Source organism: Wyeomyia smithii, chromosome 3, assembly GCF_029784165.1.
Source record: "Wyeomyia smithii strain HCP4-BCI-WySm-NY-G18 chromosome 3, ASM2978416v1, whole genome shotgun sequence".
Taxonomy (NCBI): domain Eukaryota; kingdom Metazoa; phylum Arthropoda; class Insecta; order Diptera; family Culicidae; genus Wyeomyia; species Wyeomyia smithii.
In genome coordinates, this window is record NC_073696.1 from 190267719 (window position 1) to 190284134 (window position 16416).

Below are 16416 nucleotides of genomic sequence, written 5' to 3' on the forward strand. Positions count from 1 at the left end.
CATTAATTTCTAAACACGAACATAAAACAAATTAATTTTGTGTCCTCAGCCTCAAGGACTTGAAATACTGTTTCAGTTTATATCGGGACATCGTAGAGTCAATGGCTTCGCAGTGTTGATTATAAGAATTCATCATACTATTTATTGGTCCATTTTTTTTTGGTATTCCGTACGATGATGGCTAAGAGCAAATAAACTACGGTGTCGAAGTGCATAAAAGTTCAATTTAGAAAGTAGTACTGCTGAGTCAACGTTCTGCGAAACGATATCGTTTACAAATGAAGCCATCGCGTACTCTCGCCGTTCTTTTAATTTTTGAATGTCAATCAACATGCAGCGTGCTTCATATGACGGAAGACGATGTGTGGTCCAACCTAGCTTACGAAGAGCATATAGTAGAAATTGCTATTCTTTCTTCATGTACGCCAGGACGAGGAGACCACACAATGCTACAGTATTCCAGTATTGACCTCACATAGGCAATATACAAAGTTTTGATAATGTACGAGTCTTGAAAATTTTAGCAGAAGCGTTTAATAAACCCTAACATGTTGTTTGCCTTGTGTATGATAGTGTTATAGTGGTCGATGAAATTAAGTTTGGAATCTAAGATTATTCCTAAATCCCTAACTTTATCACATCTCTTCACATTCTGATCCCCTAATGCAACTACAATTTTGGGCGTTGTTAATTTTCTGCTAAAGGATATTACATTGCATTTTTTTACATTTACTGTAAGTAGGCTTTTCTTACACCAGATGTAAAATGTGTGGATTTCATTCTGAAATACATTGATGTCTTCTTAATTTTTTATTTCCAAAAAACAGCTTCATGTCGTTGGCATATATTAGAACTTTAATATTTTTGAGGATGAAGGAAATGTCGTTTACGTACAAAATAAAAAGAAGTGGTCCTAAGTGGGAGCTTTGGGGAACACCTGAAGTAACTTGAATGGGATTTGACTTTTTTCCATTAAATTTTATTATTTGTTGCCTGTTTGTTAAATATAATTCAAGCCACTTCAGGAGACCAGACTCAATTTCAATTTTTTGCAGTTTAAAAAGTAGCATTGGTAGGTCAATACGATCAAATGCTTTGCTAAAGTCTGTATAGAGAGCTTCAACATGGTTCCCATTATCCATTGCATTCGACAAGTAATCTACGAATTCAAGTAAATTTGTGGATGTAGAGCGGCCTTGAAGAAGCCGTGTTGTTTGTCAGTTATTCGATTTTCGACTTGAACAAATATCTTTTCATTGACAATTGCCTCAAAAAGTTTAGGAATGCAAGAGATAATAGCGATTCCACCAGCCGTCTTCCACGCGTCGTACCTACCACCTCTCTCGCAGTCGTTTCGATGGCGACGGATCTTACAAACGACGAGATAATGGTCAGAGTCAATGTTTGGTCCCCGAAAAGACCTAACATTAGTTACATCCGAAAAGTGCCGACCGTCAATCAGTACGTGATCGATCTGAGAGCAGGCTTCACCATTCGGAAGCCTCCAGGTGTGTTTCCGAATATTCATTCATAATTCATAATTCAATGAAAAATAGAAGCTACATATTGCCATTCCTCTAGCCGCGGCAAAGTTTGGCAGCCTTAGCCCGTTTTCATTGGTTGACGAGTGGAGGCTATGCCTTCCAATGACCGGACGGAAGAATTCCTCCCTCCCAACCTGTTCTGCGTCTCCGATGACGACTTTTACGTCGTTTTTTGGGCACTCGTAATAGATTCGCTCAAGCTTGTCATAGAACTCATCTTTGACTTCATCTGATTTGTCGTTTTTCGTTGCATAGGTGTTGATTAAACTGTAGTTGAAGAATTTGCTCTCAATCCTCAACACGCCTATACGGTCATCTACGGGCCTCCACCGGATGACTCTTGTTTTCTGATTTCCCAGCACTACGAAACCGACACCCCGTTCCGCTACTCTGCCGTCACTGTAGTAGATGTGGTATTTGAAAGAAATGCGTGCCATAGGGTCTACTGCACGAAATTCCCTTTCTCCGGAATTTGCCCACCGAACCTCCTGAATCGCTGCGATTTCGACTCCCTGCCGCTGTAGTTCTCGAGCAAGCAAGCCAACCCGCGGCGGATCATTTAGAAATCGGACGTTCCAAGTACCCAATGTCCAATCGTCTACCTTAATCTTCTCCGTGTTCGTAGCCTAGGTCTTTGCCGATTGATCCGTTCCGTTTTTTTTTTTTTTAATTTCGTTGTTCGTTGTTGAAGAAAGGTTTCGGTATGCTACCTTACCAGAGTCGCGATACCTACATCTTGCTGATGGGGCTGCCATCTTAGATGTAGCTGGCGGGATACAGCATTCCATTATTCGGCCGCCCGCTTCGGGTCAGACGCTGTAGTACGACGCCCCCAATATGGGGATACAGCCGCGTACGACCCCCTTCCCGGTCAGCGTTCGACCGTAGTTTTCACCGGGGGTTGGTTACCCGTATCCCGTTCGGCACCACGTGGAGGTTGGGATAGGAGTTGCTGGACAGAGGTGAATAGCCACATGAAGGTCTCAAGTTACACGTGTCCAGCCATTTGCCAACCATTTATTCAACTTTGTTATAAAATTCAGATAGGGAAACACTAAATTGTATCAAAATATGTTATTTGTATCTCGCGTTGATAGAATTTTGTATTTATTTGACGTAGGACTACGTCTTTGTTTTCTATACTTGATTACACTTTGTGAAATTGAAAATGAAACTGGCAAATGTTGCGTCAGATTTCAAAAGATTATAGCAAGCGAACGACTTAATGCATCTTAGTCATTTATGTGTCGGTGGATAGATAAAATGTGCAACAATTTTTTGATATAATGTTCAACATTGTTGCTTCACTGCTTAATGGTGGAAAAAGGTGAAAAGCTCCAAGGTCAAGCTTTCCCATACATTTCTCTCGTTATTGGCTTGCTTCCCGAGCACAGATAACAATAACATGGACGAAATAAATTCGATTGCCTACATATTTTGACTCAACAAAGTGTTTTGGTTTGTTTATCTTTGTCTAAGCTGCGTGGCCACGCCCTAATGGCAAAATTTTCTCTGAACTCGATACAAAAGACTGCGTGTAGAAAATTCAGCTTCAGTTTAGTTTGTTACACAATAGCGAGTGCAGTACGCGACATTGAGAAACGAGAGCTGCATACGAGTCAACTTCCAGGCACTGCGGAGCATGTTACCTTAATTTTGCATACGGCAGCAACAGTTACTATCGTTCGCTGAAGGATATTTCGCTAGCACAGCTACTGGATGGCACAGCGGAGAGCAAATTTTATTATGAGCGGCCAAGAAAAATATTCAAAGCAACCGTTGGTGCGATCATCAGCGTTCTGTTCGTTCTGTTGTTGTTCTGCACACGTGATTATTTTGGAATCGGCTCGGTTTTATTTTGCATACGGCAGCAACAGGCACCATCGTACACTGCCTGATATTTTCAGGAGAACAGCGGAGAGCAAATTCTATGCGCGGCCAACGAATATTCAATGCTACCGGTGGTGGTGCGATCATCAGCATTCTGTAGCACACATTTCGAGCTGAAGATTATGGAATCGGTTCTTTTAAGAACTATAAGTACTTGAAAATAAAAGTGATGAAAATTTTCACAGCTACTACTAGTGTGAAATGTTCATCTATTTCTCAATAATCATTTCTACAATAACGAGCAGGGCGCACCAAAGATAAACGGTAGTGTTGTCTGTGAATAGTTTATCACAACAAGATATAACCCTCATTCCAAGAATTTACACTGCTAAATTGAGTGATTTTCCGGTTTAATTGTATGTTTGTGCCCACTCGAACACCGTTATCAGTCAAATATAAGAAACGAAAATTAGTTAATCTAAGAACCAGAGTGTATTCGCATCGGGAAAGCAAAAACTTTCTTTTGATGCTTACGAAAATCACTCAGTAGTATCGAAAGTGTTTTGGTTTGTTTCTCTTTCTCCAAGCTACGTAGCCACGCCCTGATTGCAAAAATCTACTCTGAACTCGATACAAAAGACTGCGTGTAGAAAATTCAGCTTCAGTTTAGTTTGTTACACAATAGCGAGTGCAGTGCAGCTGTTAAAGGTACGCGACATTGAGAAACGAGAGTTGCATACGAGTCAACTTCCAGGCACTGCGGAACATGTTATACCTTTAGGGTAGATAAAATATTTTGGACACGCATACATTTTAGACAGGCTGGGTATATTATCAGCTTTTATTGCGTAATTAAAGCATATAATCCCCATACCAGTATTCTAAACCAATATCTGAACTGTCGTTCTTTAGACTGTATGGTAATCTAGACAAAATGTTTCAAAATTACAGAAAAAAATCATAATTTAAAATTTGTTGACTCAAGACTTCCATTTTTCAGTCAAAATCAAGAGGAACAGAGGAAAACCGACTGTACTTCAAGAAGCTATAAATCTGAATAAAACAGAAACACCGTCAAACTAGTTGACTTACCGTACTTCTATTAGGTTAACACACATTTTTGTTTACTTACTACTCTCAGAAAATCATTCAAAACTTCTAAATTTGTACTGTCCAAAATGTATTCAAAAAATGAGAAGAAATATATTTTGGACATCATTTTGATCTGTGAAACAAACAAAAAAGAGCGGCAAATTTCATATTGCCAGGCAAGCGATTTGTTCATTTGGACAGCTCATTGTTTACCGTCTTTATCAGATTGAAGTTACCTTGAAGTTATATAATCTCAAAAAGGATTACGCAAAGATAAACTACTCAGATTTTGAGGCTCTGTGAGTGTTTTGAACCCTTATATCACTCCCCTAAATACGTCGCTGGATGTTTTTTAAATTGGAAATGAATCGTTCAATAGGTACTACGTAGACACAACATCAACTGGTGGTCAGCCTATACAAAAAAAGCGTTTGGTAAATAAAAATAATCCAAACGACATTTACAGAGTTTATATATATGAGGATGCACTTGGCGCGGTAGATTACATTTGAGGAGGCGATTGTGGTTGGTATTGGACTTGTATGATTCAAATCTTGTCCACTATTTTCAAGGGTAAGAAACATTTCAATAAATTCTTTGAAATATAGAAAAAATATCAGATTTCCAAAATATATGCAAGAATATCTCAGGTGTCCACAATATATTTTGCCTGTCCAAAATATATTTAAAATACCTTTCGGAAATTATGCGCTATAAGAAACATCTCCTGATAATATTGTGGGGTGTCATGCTTATTTGATTAATGATACTTCCCAAGTAACAAAATTCGTTTTATCAAAGTTTTATAGCGCTGTTTTGGCTGTATTAAGCGCTATAAACCTTTGATAAAACCAATTTTGTTACTAGGGTTGTGGTATTGTTTGCATGCTTTCAGATACCATTTTTATGTTTATTTGATAGAGATATTTACAATTTCATCTGAATGACTCCTTAGCCTGTCCAAAATACATGATTTACCCTATTTTTCATACGGCAGCAACAGTTACCATCGTACGCTACAGAATATTTAGCTGGCACAGCTACTGGAGGGCACAGCGGAGAGCAAACTTTATTATGCGCGGTCAAGCAAAATATTCATGGTGCGATTATCAGCGTTCTGTAGCACGAATTTCTAACTGAATATTATGAAGTCGGTTATATAGATGCTTGAAGATAAGAGTTATGAGAATTTTCGCAACTACTACTAATGTAAAATTTTCATGTATTCATGCATCGTTAGTTTTACAATAACGACCATCAAAAATAAACGGTAGTGTTGCCTATGCACAGTTTAGTGCAGCATATAATATCGTAAGTTGAATTCAATACTGGCACAACTCAAAATTTATAGTTTCGAGTAAAACGCGTTTGAAAATTTGCGCCGAAAATTTCTTTTTTCATTTTCGTGAAAAATTCCAATTTTAAGATTTCCTATTTTACTTGAACTTGTTCGAGTCTGTCATGTGCATGTAATAAGCAAGTGATAAGAGTTGGAACCTCATTTTTCGTCTTTATAGGGATATTTTAGCTTTGTGCAATAAAGGCACATCTACTTATATTTCTAGAAATATTGTGAATTTTTAAACGGGTCTTTGTGAGATGAAACTTTATAGTATTTGGCATCGTTTGCCATCAATAACTCAAAACTGCAAAATTTTGAGTTGTGCCAGTATTGAATTCAACTGACGATATATATTTAGTCCTACGTCATCATTTCATACTACCCCTAGGGCTTTATACCTTGTAGTATTAATTATGCTTTCCTAATCGGGATTCCATCTCAGGTGTGCGAACATCTCAGATTTGGCTCAAACTTTGTGGAATGGTTGATTTAAGGTCATTATGTAAAAATCCCAATTTTGGTGCCGTTCGGTCCACCCCTCGCCCCGTGAGACCCACCCTTTTTTTGAAAAAAGTTCGCCAAAAAATCAAAAATTATTCAAGAAATAAAAAATAATTATGACTGGCAGTGTTGCCAAATATGTTCTTTTTACAGTTGTGAAATTAAATTGCATTTTTCGGTTAATAAGTATATTTTGAACGCAAATTGAAAAATTGCATTGTGTTGCTAAGAAAATTTTACTTTAAAAACACTTAGAACGTAGAGGCATTATCAGAAAAACTCGAGTTACAGAATTCTAAAGAAACTTTCAAATTTTCGATTTGAATTCTTTTTTTTAAATTTCACATGAAAACTGTGACAGTTCCGAGTGCATGCAGGAAAAGATGTTCTTACTATTCGAGAAATTAAAAATATATCAATTTTGACCGGCAGTGTTGCCAGATATGTTATTTTTACAGTTGAAAAATTAAATGGCATTTTTCTGCAAAAAGTATATTTTGATTGCAAATTGTTTTTATGTGAACTTAAAAAAATAAGAATTTAAATCAAAAATTTAAAAGTTTCTTAACAATGCTATAACTCCAGATTTTCTTGTAATACGTATACGTAATGTGTTTTTTGGGGAAAATTTTCTCAGAAACACGATGAAATTGTCGAATTGGAAATCAAAATATTCTTACAGGCCGAAAAATAAAAATTAATTTTACAACCGTGAAAATAACATATCTGGCACTGCCGGTCAAAATTGTTTTTATTTTTAGATTTCTTGAATAATTTTCTTAAAATTGCATTATTCACAATGTCCATTATCAAACTAGTATCAGAGATATTAGCAGAATCATAAAAAAACTGCTATAACTCGAGTTTTGCTTATAATATCTCGTAGTGATGTGTTTTCTATTCAAAATTTTCTCAGAAACACGATGGAATTGTTTAATTTGAGATAAAAATATCTCGTTTGCCGAAAAATGCAATTTAGTTCTCCAAATTCAAAAACAATATATCTGGCAACACTGTCGCTCAAAATTGATATTTTTTCATTCCTCAATAATTTTATAATTTAATTTAATTTATTTTAAGACATGATCAATCTTAGTATACTAAATAAAGACGCAGCTTAGACGTCGTACACAAATTACGTAACGCTAAAAACCTAGATTTCAAACCCCCTCCCCCTACAATGTAACGATAAGTAACGTTCGATATGACTCCTCCCCTGAAATTACTTAACGCTGGACAACCTGCACACCCCTCCAAATTTGCAATTTTGAGCAAACATCACAGTTACGTATCGGTCTCAACTACCCCCCCCCCCTCTCCCCTATGTTACAATAAGTAACGCAGACTTAACCCCCCCCCCCCCCACTTTAAAACACTTTAGATTACGAAATTTTCTCTGCTTAAAAAAAATCAACAGAATTGAACCAGCTATCATTCTTCAGAGCTCGTTAAAGGCAAACATAACCGAAAACTGAAAAAAGTGAATAACTCTGCAGTACAGTTCATTAAGCAAACAGTATGTGAAGTAGGGAAAGCGAAAAATATGCGAACTGGAAATATGATACAGATTTGGAAAAATATACCTCATTCCGACGGAACTTGAACCCGCGATCTCCCTGTCACCGGCATGGTGTTTTGACCAATTAAACTACGGGGGACGGTGGTACTGTTCCACAATCTATATTGTGTCACATTCCACTGCCGACTTATTCTATTACTCATCCCTAACTACACACACTGCTGTGAAAGCGTTATTTATAGACTGAAAGGAACGTCTCATCACACACAGAAGAGTCAGCTGATGCTGATAACTCTTATAGACCTGTGTAGTCTACAGTAGTTAAATTTTAGTCATATGCTTAGATGGATTTTTTACATCAAATAGGGTTCTTTATCACCTCTTGAAGGATTTTAAGTGAGCTCCTTAACACCCTGTATCAATAGTAAGACATACAATAATTATCTTGTCCCGAAATTCACTATTAAGGGGTAATAATGTTGCACTTTGGGATAGAATAGTTTTTAAGCAGCGTTTGTTTATTTGATCTCTGCCATGTTCTTTTAAACATGGCTTTTTCTGCTTTTCAATATATCGACCATTATGACTAACAGCTAAGAAGCGAAATCATTACATCATTGCACGTACAACAGAATTTTGGTTTTAAGTGCAGTTGTTCATAAAAAACTCGCCATTAGTATGCAGACCAGCAAACTATAGGCAAACTAGCCTGAATAGCAAGCAGCGTAGCATCAGCACTTGGCAAACACTTTTCATCACGAATTTAATTCGATAACCTTTCATTACTGGCGTAATACTGGGGACGTGGCAATATAGCACATGGCACATTCCACAATATTCAACTAATTTCTTTACCATATATGCTCCCATGTTCGATCCTTTGATCCTCTAACCTGTGTAAATTTGATTTATCGGTTACCTACTAGTCACCATCCTGACAGTGATTGCCGTTGGTTCATAGTATATTTTACAGTTCACATTCGACATCAGAGACTAGCCTGCATTGATGATGTCCACCGGTGTGTCCAGCCACGAGCGAATATAGGGCACGGGTGTTCTCAATTACTACGATTGATCAAAATGAATTTATTTTTGATTGGTAATTACTCTCCAACGTATTAGTTTCATTTTGTTTCCGATTTTTAAATCTAACATAATTTGTATGATAAAGACGGCTTTAAGTAGCTTTAACATCTATGCAGTGAAATTAAATTAAACAGACAATATTCAATCTGTAATCAATGTCGATTGATTAAGAGTACTAAACATTCTTCCGTAAACAGTTCAGAAATCAATTCATTTCCAATAGTCAAACAGTGAGAGTGTATGTACGTTCGATTACAGCTCGTCAACTAGTTATAGTAAAACAATTCATTTGCCGGTTCAAATATTTGCCGTTATTTGCACCCATCGCAGGAAACCACAGTTACAAGGGGTGAAGATAAATTCAACTGTGCGCACTTAAAAATTTAATCATTTCACTTATGATAAATTGAAAATTTTAATAGTCCGTGTGGTTTATGAAAAAAAGGTTTTAAATGAAAGCTTTTGCTCGAGTCACTTTTTGCTGAGCCGCTCAATATATTGTATTCTACACCGCAGCAACACACATACATACTAGCTTTACCATCCCAACAACTGTCTGTTTGTCATGCTCGGTTCGTCGGTGAGTGCAATCACCAGCGCAAAAACGAATGATAAACTTTGTCAACCTCACGTTAACCCAAGTGTTAGTCAATGAACCGAATCGATTTCGAATATTGGTTTATTACATAGAACGCAATAAACTGGAGTGATTCAAGCGACTGCAGAGAGCGCCTGCGGTGGATTTTTCATCCCTACATTGTCGTTGGTGGCATTTATATCTCTCTGACAAACAAAAAAACATGAACCTATCCAATGGAAACGTACTGACCAACAAACATTAATTTGATGTTCAAAACGTGTGATCTCAAGCACTCACTTGAAAATGTTCAATAAAGTGTGCTTCGGTGGTTTGCCATGTTCAGTGTCGTATGTTTGTCACTCGGCAAAAGCTACCTAATCTCGACACTTTGCTTGATTGTGACCATGTTGCAAGTTCGTTGCAAACGTTGCAAGATGTGAAATATAATGAATGAAAATGTAGCAATGATTTGCACCAATAGTTATTGCTAACGGTTTTTGAAACAAACAAAAAACTATTTGTATTTCTGCTAAAATATGTGTCAATAGTTTATTGAAAATGATTAGAATAATCTGTTATCTCTTCGTTATTCGTTGCTTCAATTGAAACTGGAATCACCTAAGAGATTATTGAATAATTTCCGTGGGTAAGAGGTATTACTGAACCCATGACAAACACTCATTAACCGTTCATGATATCAGAATTCCTCTCAACAGAACTCATTACTGAAATACTGCGCAAATCATTATGAGCATGTAGGGTAAGTTTTAATGCTCAAAAATCCCGTATAAACATCCTCTTTTAAAAGTAATTCCGGGAATCCACCAATATTCAGCCTTTAACCTGGCTTCATCAAAATATTCCACCGAAAGGACTGACCGCCGTTCGATTCGGGTGAGAATCCCTTTTTTTACAAACGAGACATAAATCCGACCGATTCCTTTGTTAACCGGATTTATGAGCTTCACCATCGCCAGACGAAAACAACTCGTTCCAACGTTTCGAATAATTACACATAACTCATAACATGTCCCAAAGCTGGCTGTTGACGGATTCAGTAGGATAGCATGCAATTAGTTCCCAATCCTTGCCCCTCCGGTACAGCGGCCGTTGATAAATGGATATTCCTACCTAGCCCCACATTTGAAACGACCAAAGTGAACGGGGATAGCAAATATGATGACACAGAAAATGTCGTCTACGGCCCGAGGAAAGGACATTACAGTGGAAGAGATTGAGGGTGGTATCCTTTTTTTTTTGAATTTTTCGCTTACAACTGCTGTGTGATTTGTCCTGCTGGAAGGGTAACACAAAATGTGTCAGCTGGACAGAAATATTCCGACTCCTGAAGCCATGACGGTAACGAATCGTTTCTTGTTGTGGGTGAACTCTGAGCTCTCGAGGAAAAATTACTGCGTTCGGACAAAGAGAGCTCACTCGATGCATGTGATTTTCAATGGGATTTTCGATGGCTTCCGTGCGACAGAGATTTACGTAAGCCATTGGAAGCGCTGTCGGTATTGGACAATTGCTGTGCGAGTTAAATTTAATAGCGGTAAGCGAATCACTGGTCATTTGGCTGGGTTTGTATATCCCCTCCGTGATGGAATTTCGATTTGTGCTCCAATGTAATACTTCTAACAGGATTATTTAGACATGACCGAAGAACTTGATAACTTGTTGTCGAGATTAGATATTATCTATAAATTTATTGTAGGAACTTCTGCAGCAGAATTTTAGCACCCGCGACTCATTGCGCTGTATAAACTTTCACCTCGATACGGAGTTAAAGATAATATTTTACTGTGATGACCAAGTTCTTGCAAAATTGTTTATGAACTTAACGAAAACTGCGAAAAATCCTAAAACCAGAGCCACACTTTTACCAACAAACAAGTATTTTAACTATATTTCACTGTTTTTGATACAGTGACATTCAATAAAAAAAAGAACTGGCAGCACAGCCCGGAAGACTGCAGCGTGTTTCTCAACTGTCTCTGTAATTAGTGATTTTTCCGTGATTTTTATGTTAACAATTCGTGAAATTTAAGAACGGAACTCTGCCGTTAGTGGTGCAGCGAAAAAGCTTTCCAATCTTGCGCTTTAGAGAAAAGTTGTCTTCAGGAAAGTTGTAGATAATAATTTCATTGAAAACTTTGCTAAAGACACGTATCTTCTGGCTTCTTTTGTTTTCGAGATATACCGTTTCATATTACACTAATTCTTAAAATAATTTTGAATGTCTAAAAACTGCAGCAGTTTAATAGTATTAGTATTTTTATATCAACGTAACACATAACTTTGTAGAAGACACAAAAAAATATCTTCTACACTAACCGAGTTATTGTCAAAAAATGCAAACAACATCATTTTTTGTGCATCACCAGATCACAATTAAGCAAAAACCGGTAGACGAATTTTGCATAGGATGAGTTATTAGCAGAATCACTCTACGAAATTAATTTGAACGTTGTATCTTCCAGTATCTCATTGCCTGATATGCATTTCAAAAAGATATATTTTTTATACTTATTTTATTTTTTATATTTTTTTAGCAATTACACTAACGTCTTTTTTAAGCGGGGTATGCTTTAAAAATTTGATATAAAATTTTTTTTGGGTTCAAAATATAAGGAAAAATACAATTTTAAAATGTTTTAATCTCTTTTGATTATGATGAATTAGCCATCAAGGCCAAAATATAATGGCCAATTCCGTTTAAGGCCAAAATGCAATATTTTAAATCTTCAGTTTTTACACCACAAATTGTAAATTATTCTGAAAACGAATATTTTATTACTTATGACCTCAAACGGAAGACGTGAGTGAAATGAGGTTGATGTCTTGTGCCATTTCGAGTTATGGAGAAGAGCAACCCACGTAAGAAAGTCCTTCGTGTACTTGGCCTGTGTAGAATGTAGATCATTTTTGTGTCTTCTGCAAAGTTGTGATTTAAAATGATAAACAAATATATGTTGGGCATTGTTGTCATTTAAATGCTCACATGTTTCGATTTTTAAAAAGCTCTTTGGATCTAATATCAAACCACAGACAAAGCACGTCTGTTTGTCTGTGATAAAACCTTATATCTGCAAAACAAGAAGAGTTAGAATAAAAGCATCTCCCGCAAAGTTGTTTATGATAGATAATATTTCTCTGATGTGCATAATTCAAAAATTAGATTTTGCTAGCGGCGCAGTTGCGAAATAAAACTTGTTGTCATTAATTGAGGCGTTTATATACTTAATTACTTCTAATAATAGTGTGTCAAAAAACTAGCATTTGGAGAGTAAACAAAATCGTGAGTTTGATTCTGAGCTCATTTTTTGGTAATAACTCAGTCAGTGTAGAAACTATTTTTGTGTCTTCCACAATGTGATGTGTTTCACTAATATACAAATATGTGCTGAGTATTGTTGCTCTCTAAATGCATTTTTTTGAATATTCAAAAAAGTGACAGGGTGGAAATAGAAACCACTCATTTCTACGAGAAGGAAAAGAGAAGCATCTCTTTCTGACTCTAGCATTTGCAATGAGAATTTATTTGATATTATATTTGAAATTTCAACTATGGATATTACGAATGTAATATTTTAGACATCTGCTGATGCGGATGCGGGTATGTGATTAAGTATGCAGATGTAGATGCGAATGCATTTGCGGATGCGGATGCGGATATCCGTAGCATCCCTTGTATAAAACACATTATTTCGCATGTCCATGCCCCTCCCCAGTGCGAAAGTTATTCGAGCGAGCAGCAAATACACCAAGGAAAATTTTTCTACTAAATTTTACGAAGTGATATTTTTTGAAGTGTCTACTTTCTATAAACAAATTAAAAAACGGAAGAGTGATGCTTTTTGTCCTCCTGAAATCCTGTAGTACATTGATTACTACCGCTATAGGCATAGTTTTATGGAGTTTCTAACACAACAAATTTGAGTGTAACATACACAGGCTGGTAGCGCTCAAGCAGTGCAGCCAGCAGTTAATACTGTTAAGTTGGGTACTGACTAAATGAACGAAAATATTAACTAATCGATGCAGTTTCATGATGCGGTCATTTAAGAACATCGTTGAATTAGTAACAATTAAAAAGACATTAGATTTGTTTAATAAACTTTGCATTTCACTATGACTCTGGTTTTATCCATACGGTTCTTCGTTACTGGCAGCAGTTAACTCTGGTGTAAAAAACATTGCTAATGGCTGTTTTGACTTCATATGAACCAGCATAAAAAATAACCCACGGTTTTTTTGAGCACCCCAAAACTGATCGACCGAACCGAAACGTAACGAAATATCATGATTTTTGTGTGTATGATACATATACTGATCTCGATCGCTGTCAATGTATTCATTGTACAACTGTTGCGTTTTGAATTTCATACATTTTTGTGTGAAGGCAGAGCAATTAGTGTGCGTTTTCGTTTTGCGAGAACACACTAGTTGGTTACCCGATCAGTCAAAGATATCAGGATTGTAACAAATCTTGACATTTTGTTACGAACTTTTTGTATCAACTTGGGTTCTGAACTTGGTCTCGTTAATAGTTAAAATATCAGAATTCCTTACTGATTATTGCAAATTATAGCAAGTTTTGTAAGGTTTTTGGCAGAAAAAGATCAGAATTTGTTAGAATATACGATATTTTGTTAATTGAATAACAAATTTTGTTATAAATATGCTTTTAAGAAACACTCTTTTCAACATTCAAGTGTATGATAACTGAATCAGATATAATTTTGTACTTTTTATCATACTGGCATATCAAGAAAATTACAGGCTTTGTTTTACTATCAAGTTCAGATATATTTGTGGTTGCCGTTTGTTATAATCGTTTGATCGGGTAAGGTTTGAACTTTTGCGTGTAAAAGAAGCAAGCTTCGTATATAAGTCATTATACTATGGAACATTTTCATACAAGCAAGCGGACAAAACTATTTTCAACACTTTTTTTTCAACGCTATCAAATGTTGAGTTGACAACCTGGAAGGAGCGTCAAACATAGCTTCGGCCCTCACAAGATCCTACCTCACACCTTCACGAGTCATATGGTTAAGCAGGCATTAGACGAAGCAAATATTTGCTATTTTTAGTACGGTTTTTATTTTGTGCAAATAAAGTTCGTACCAAAAATAGCAAATATTTGCTTCGTCTAATGCCTGCTTAGGTTCACTTGGCTAATACACAGACTTATGCTCTTCATCATTCATTTTATCATACATTACACTTAGCAAATATCACTTATTTCACCTTTGAATAATTCAATTATCACTTATATATTTATATCACTCATTTTCATGTATCAGATTACTAACAAAACATAGCACTTATTTTGCTTTCAAAAAATTTAATTATCAGCAAAATGTATTATATCAACATTGATGCATCGAACGAATGCTTCATTATTTTTCTATTGTTTCGTAGTGTCATGTTGGTTTCAATCCAGACACTAAATTTCAGCGCAATATTTTTTATCACCGCAGCGCCTCTCGATATGAAATAATGCAACACAATACTCGATCCAAGAAAAATCGATATTTGTGTATATAAACCAGAGGAATGGCAAAATGCTATCTCTTTCTATGTTGATTGAGTGAAGAGTCTTCCCGACTAAAGTGAAAAGTATATGGAAGTTTCACTGGGCGCCTGCCTCGGGGATTTATTTTTAAATAAAGCCCCGATATGTTGGCTACTGTCAAACGTGTAGAGTTTAGATAGGGCTGCCATCCCCTTGATATAAACATATGCATTATCTAATTTATTTATTCAATATTATCGATTAATTCATATTTTTTTATTCATTTTTTTATTCACATATTTATTTATTTATTTATTCATGTCTTATATGCATGTTTTCTCCAAAGGATGCGAGGCTGTAGTGTCTCTTGTGTTTTTGCTACTTAGTAGCAAACTGCGAGAGATATATACTACTGCCTTCAAAGCGTTACTAGACATATGTCAAGAGTCCGACAAATGTCTAGCACTGAAGTATGTGCTTTCGGACTTCGAGAAAGCTATAGTAAACGTGGTAAAGGATGTTTTCCCTGAAACGGAATGTTTTTGCCTTTCTCCTAGAAAGGTATAGCAATCACTTGCAAAACCGAAAATATAAAAGTGCTCCAAAGGGCCGAATGGCATATATCACTCGACTCAGCTCGACGAGCTGAGCATTTTCTGTATGTATGTGTGTGTATGTGTGTGTGTGTGTGTGTATGTGCAGATTTTTATTCTCACTCACTTTTCTCAGAGATGGCTGGACCGATTTTCATGAAATTAATTGCAAATGAAAGGTCTTGTTGTCCCATAAAACCCTATTCAATTTCATTGTAATCGGATTTTTAGTTTCAAGGTTATGTATCAAATAGTAAAAATCATAAAACATCATTATCTCGAAAACTACACAACCGATTTTAACAACATTGGTCTCAAAAGAACGGGCTACCTGGAAAACCCTTAAGTTTTGAATTTTATACAGATTAAACATGTTGTTCAAAAGTTATGAAAAGAAACGTGTTCTGAAGACTGTTTAATCTCACTCATGTTTCTCAGAGATGGCTGAATCGATTTTCATAAAATCAGTGTCAAATGGAAGGTCTAGTTGCCCCATAAGACCCTATTGACAAGTTTTGCAATCGGACTATTAGTTTGCCTGTCATGTTTAAAAATGTGAAATCCAGCTATGCAAAGGAACATATTCCGATGACTACTTGGACTCACTTACTTTTCTCAGAGATGGCTAACCCGATTTCCGCAAAATTAGTGTCAAATGAATGGTCTAGCTGCCTCAGAAGACCCTATTGAATTTTACTGTAATCGAACTGCAACTTCATCTGTAATGTACCGACTTGTGAAAATCACGAATCATCATTATCTCAGAAACTACACAACCGATTTGATCAATATTGATATCAGATGA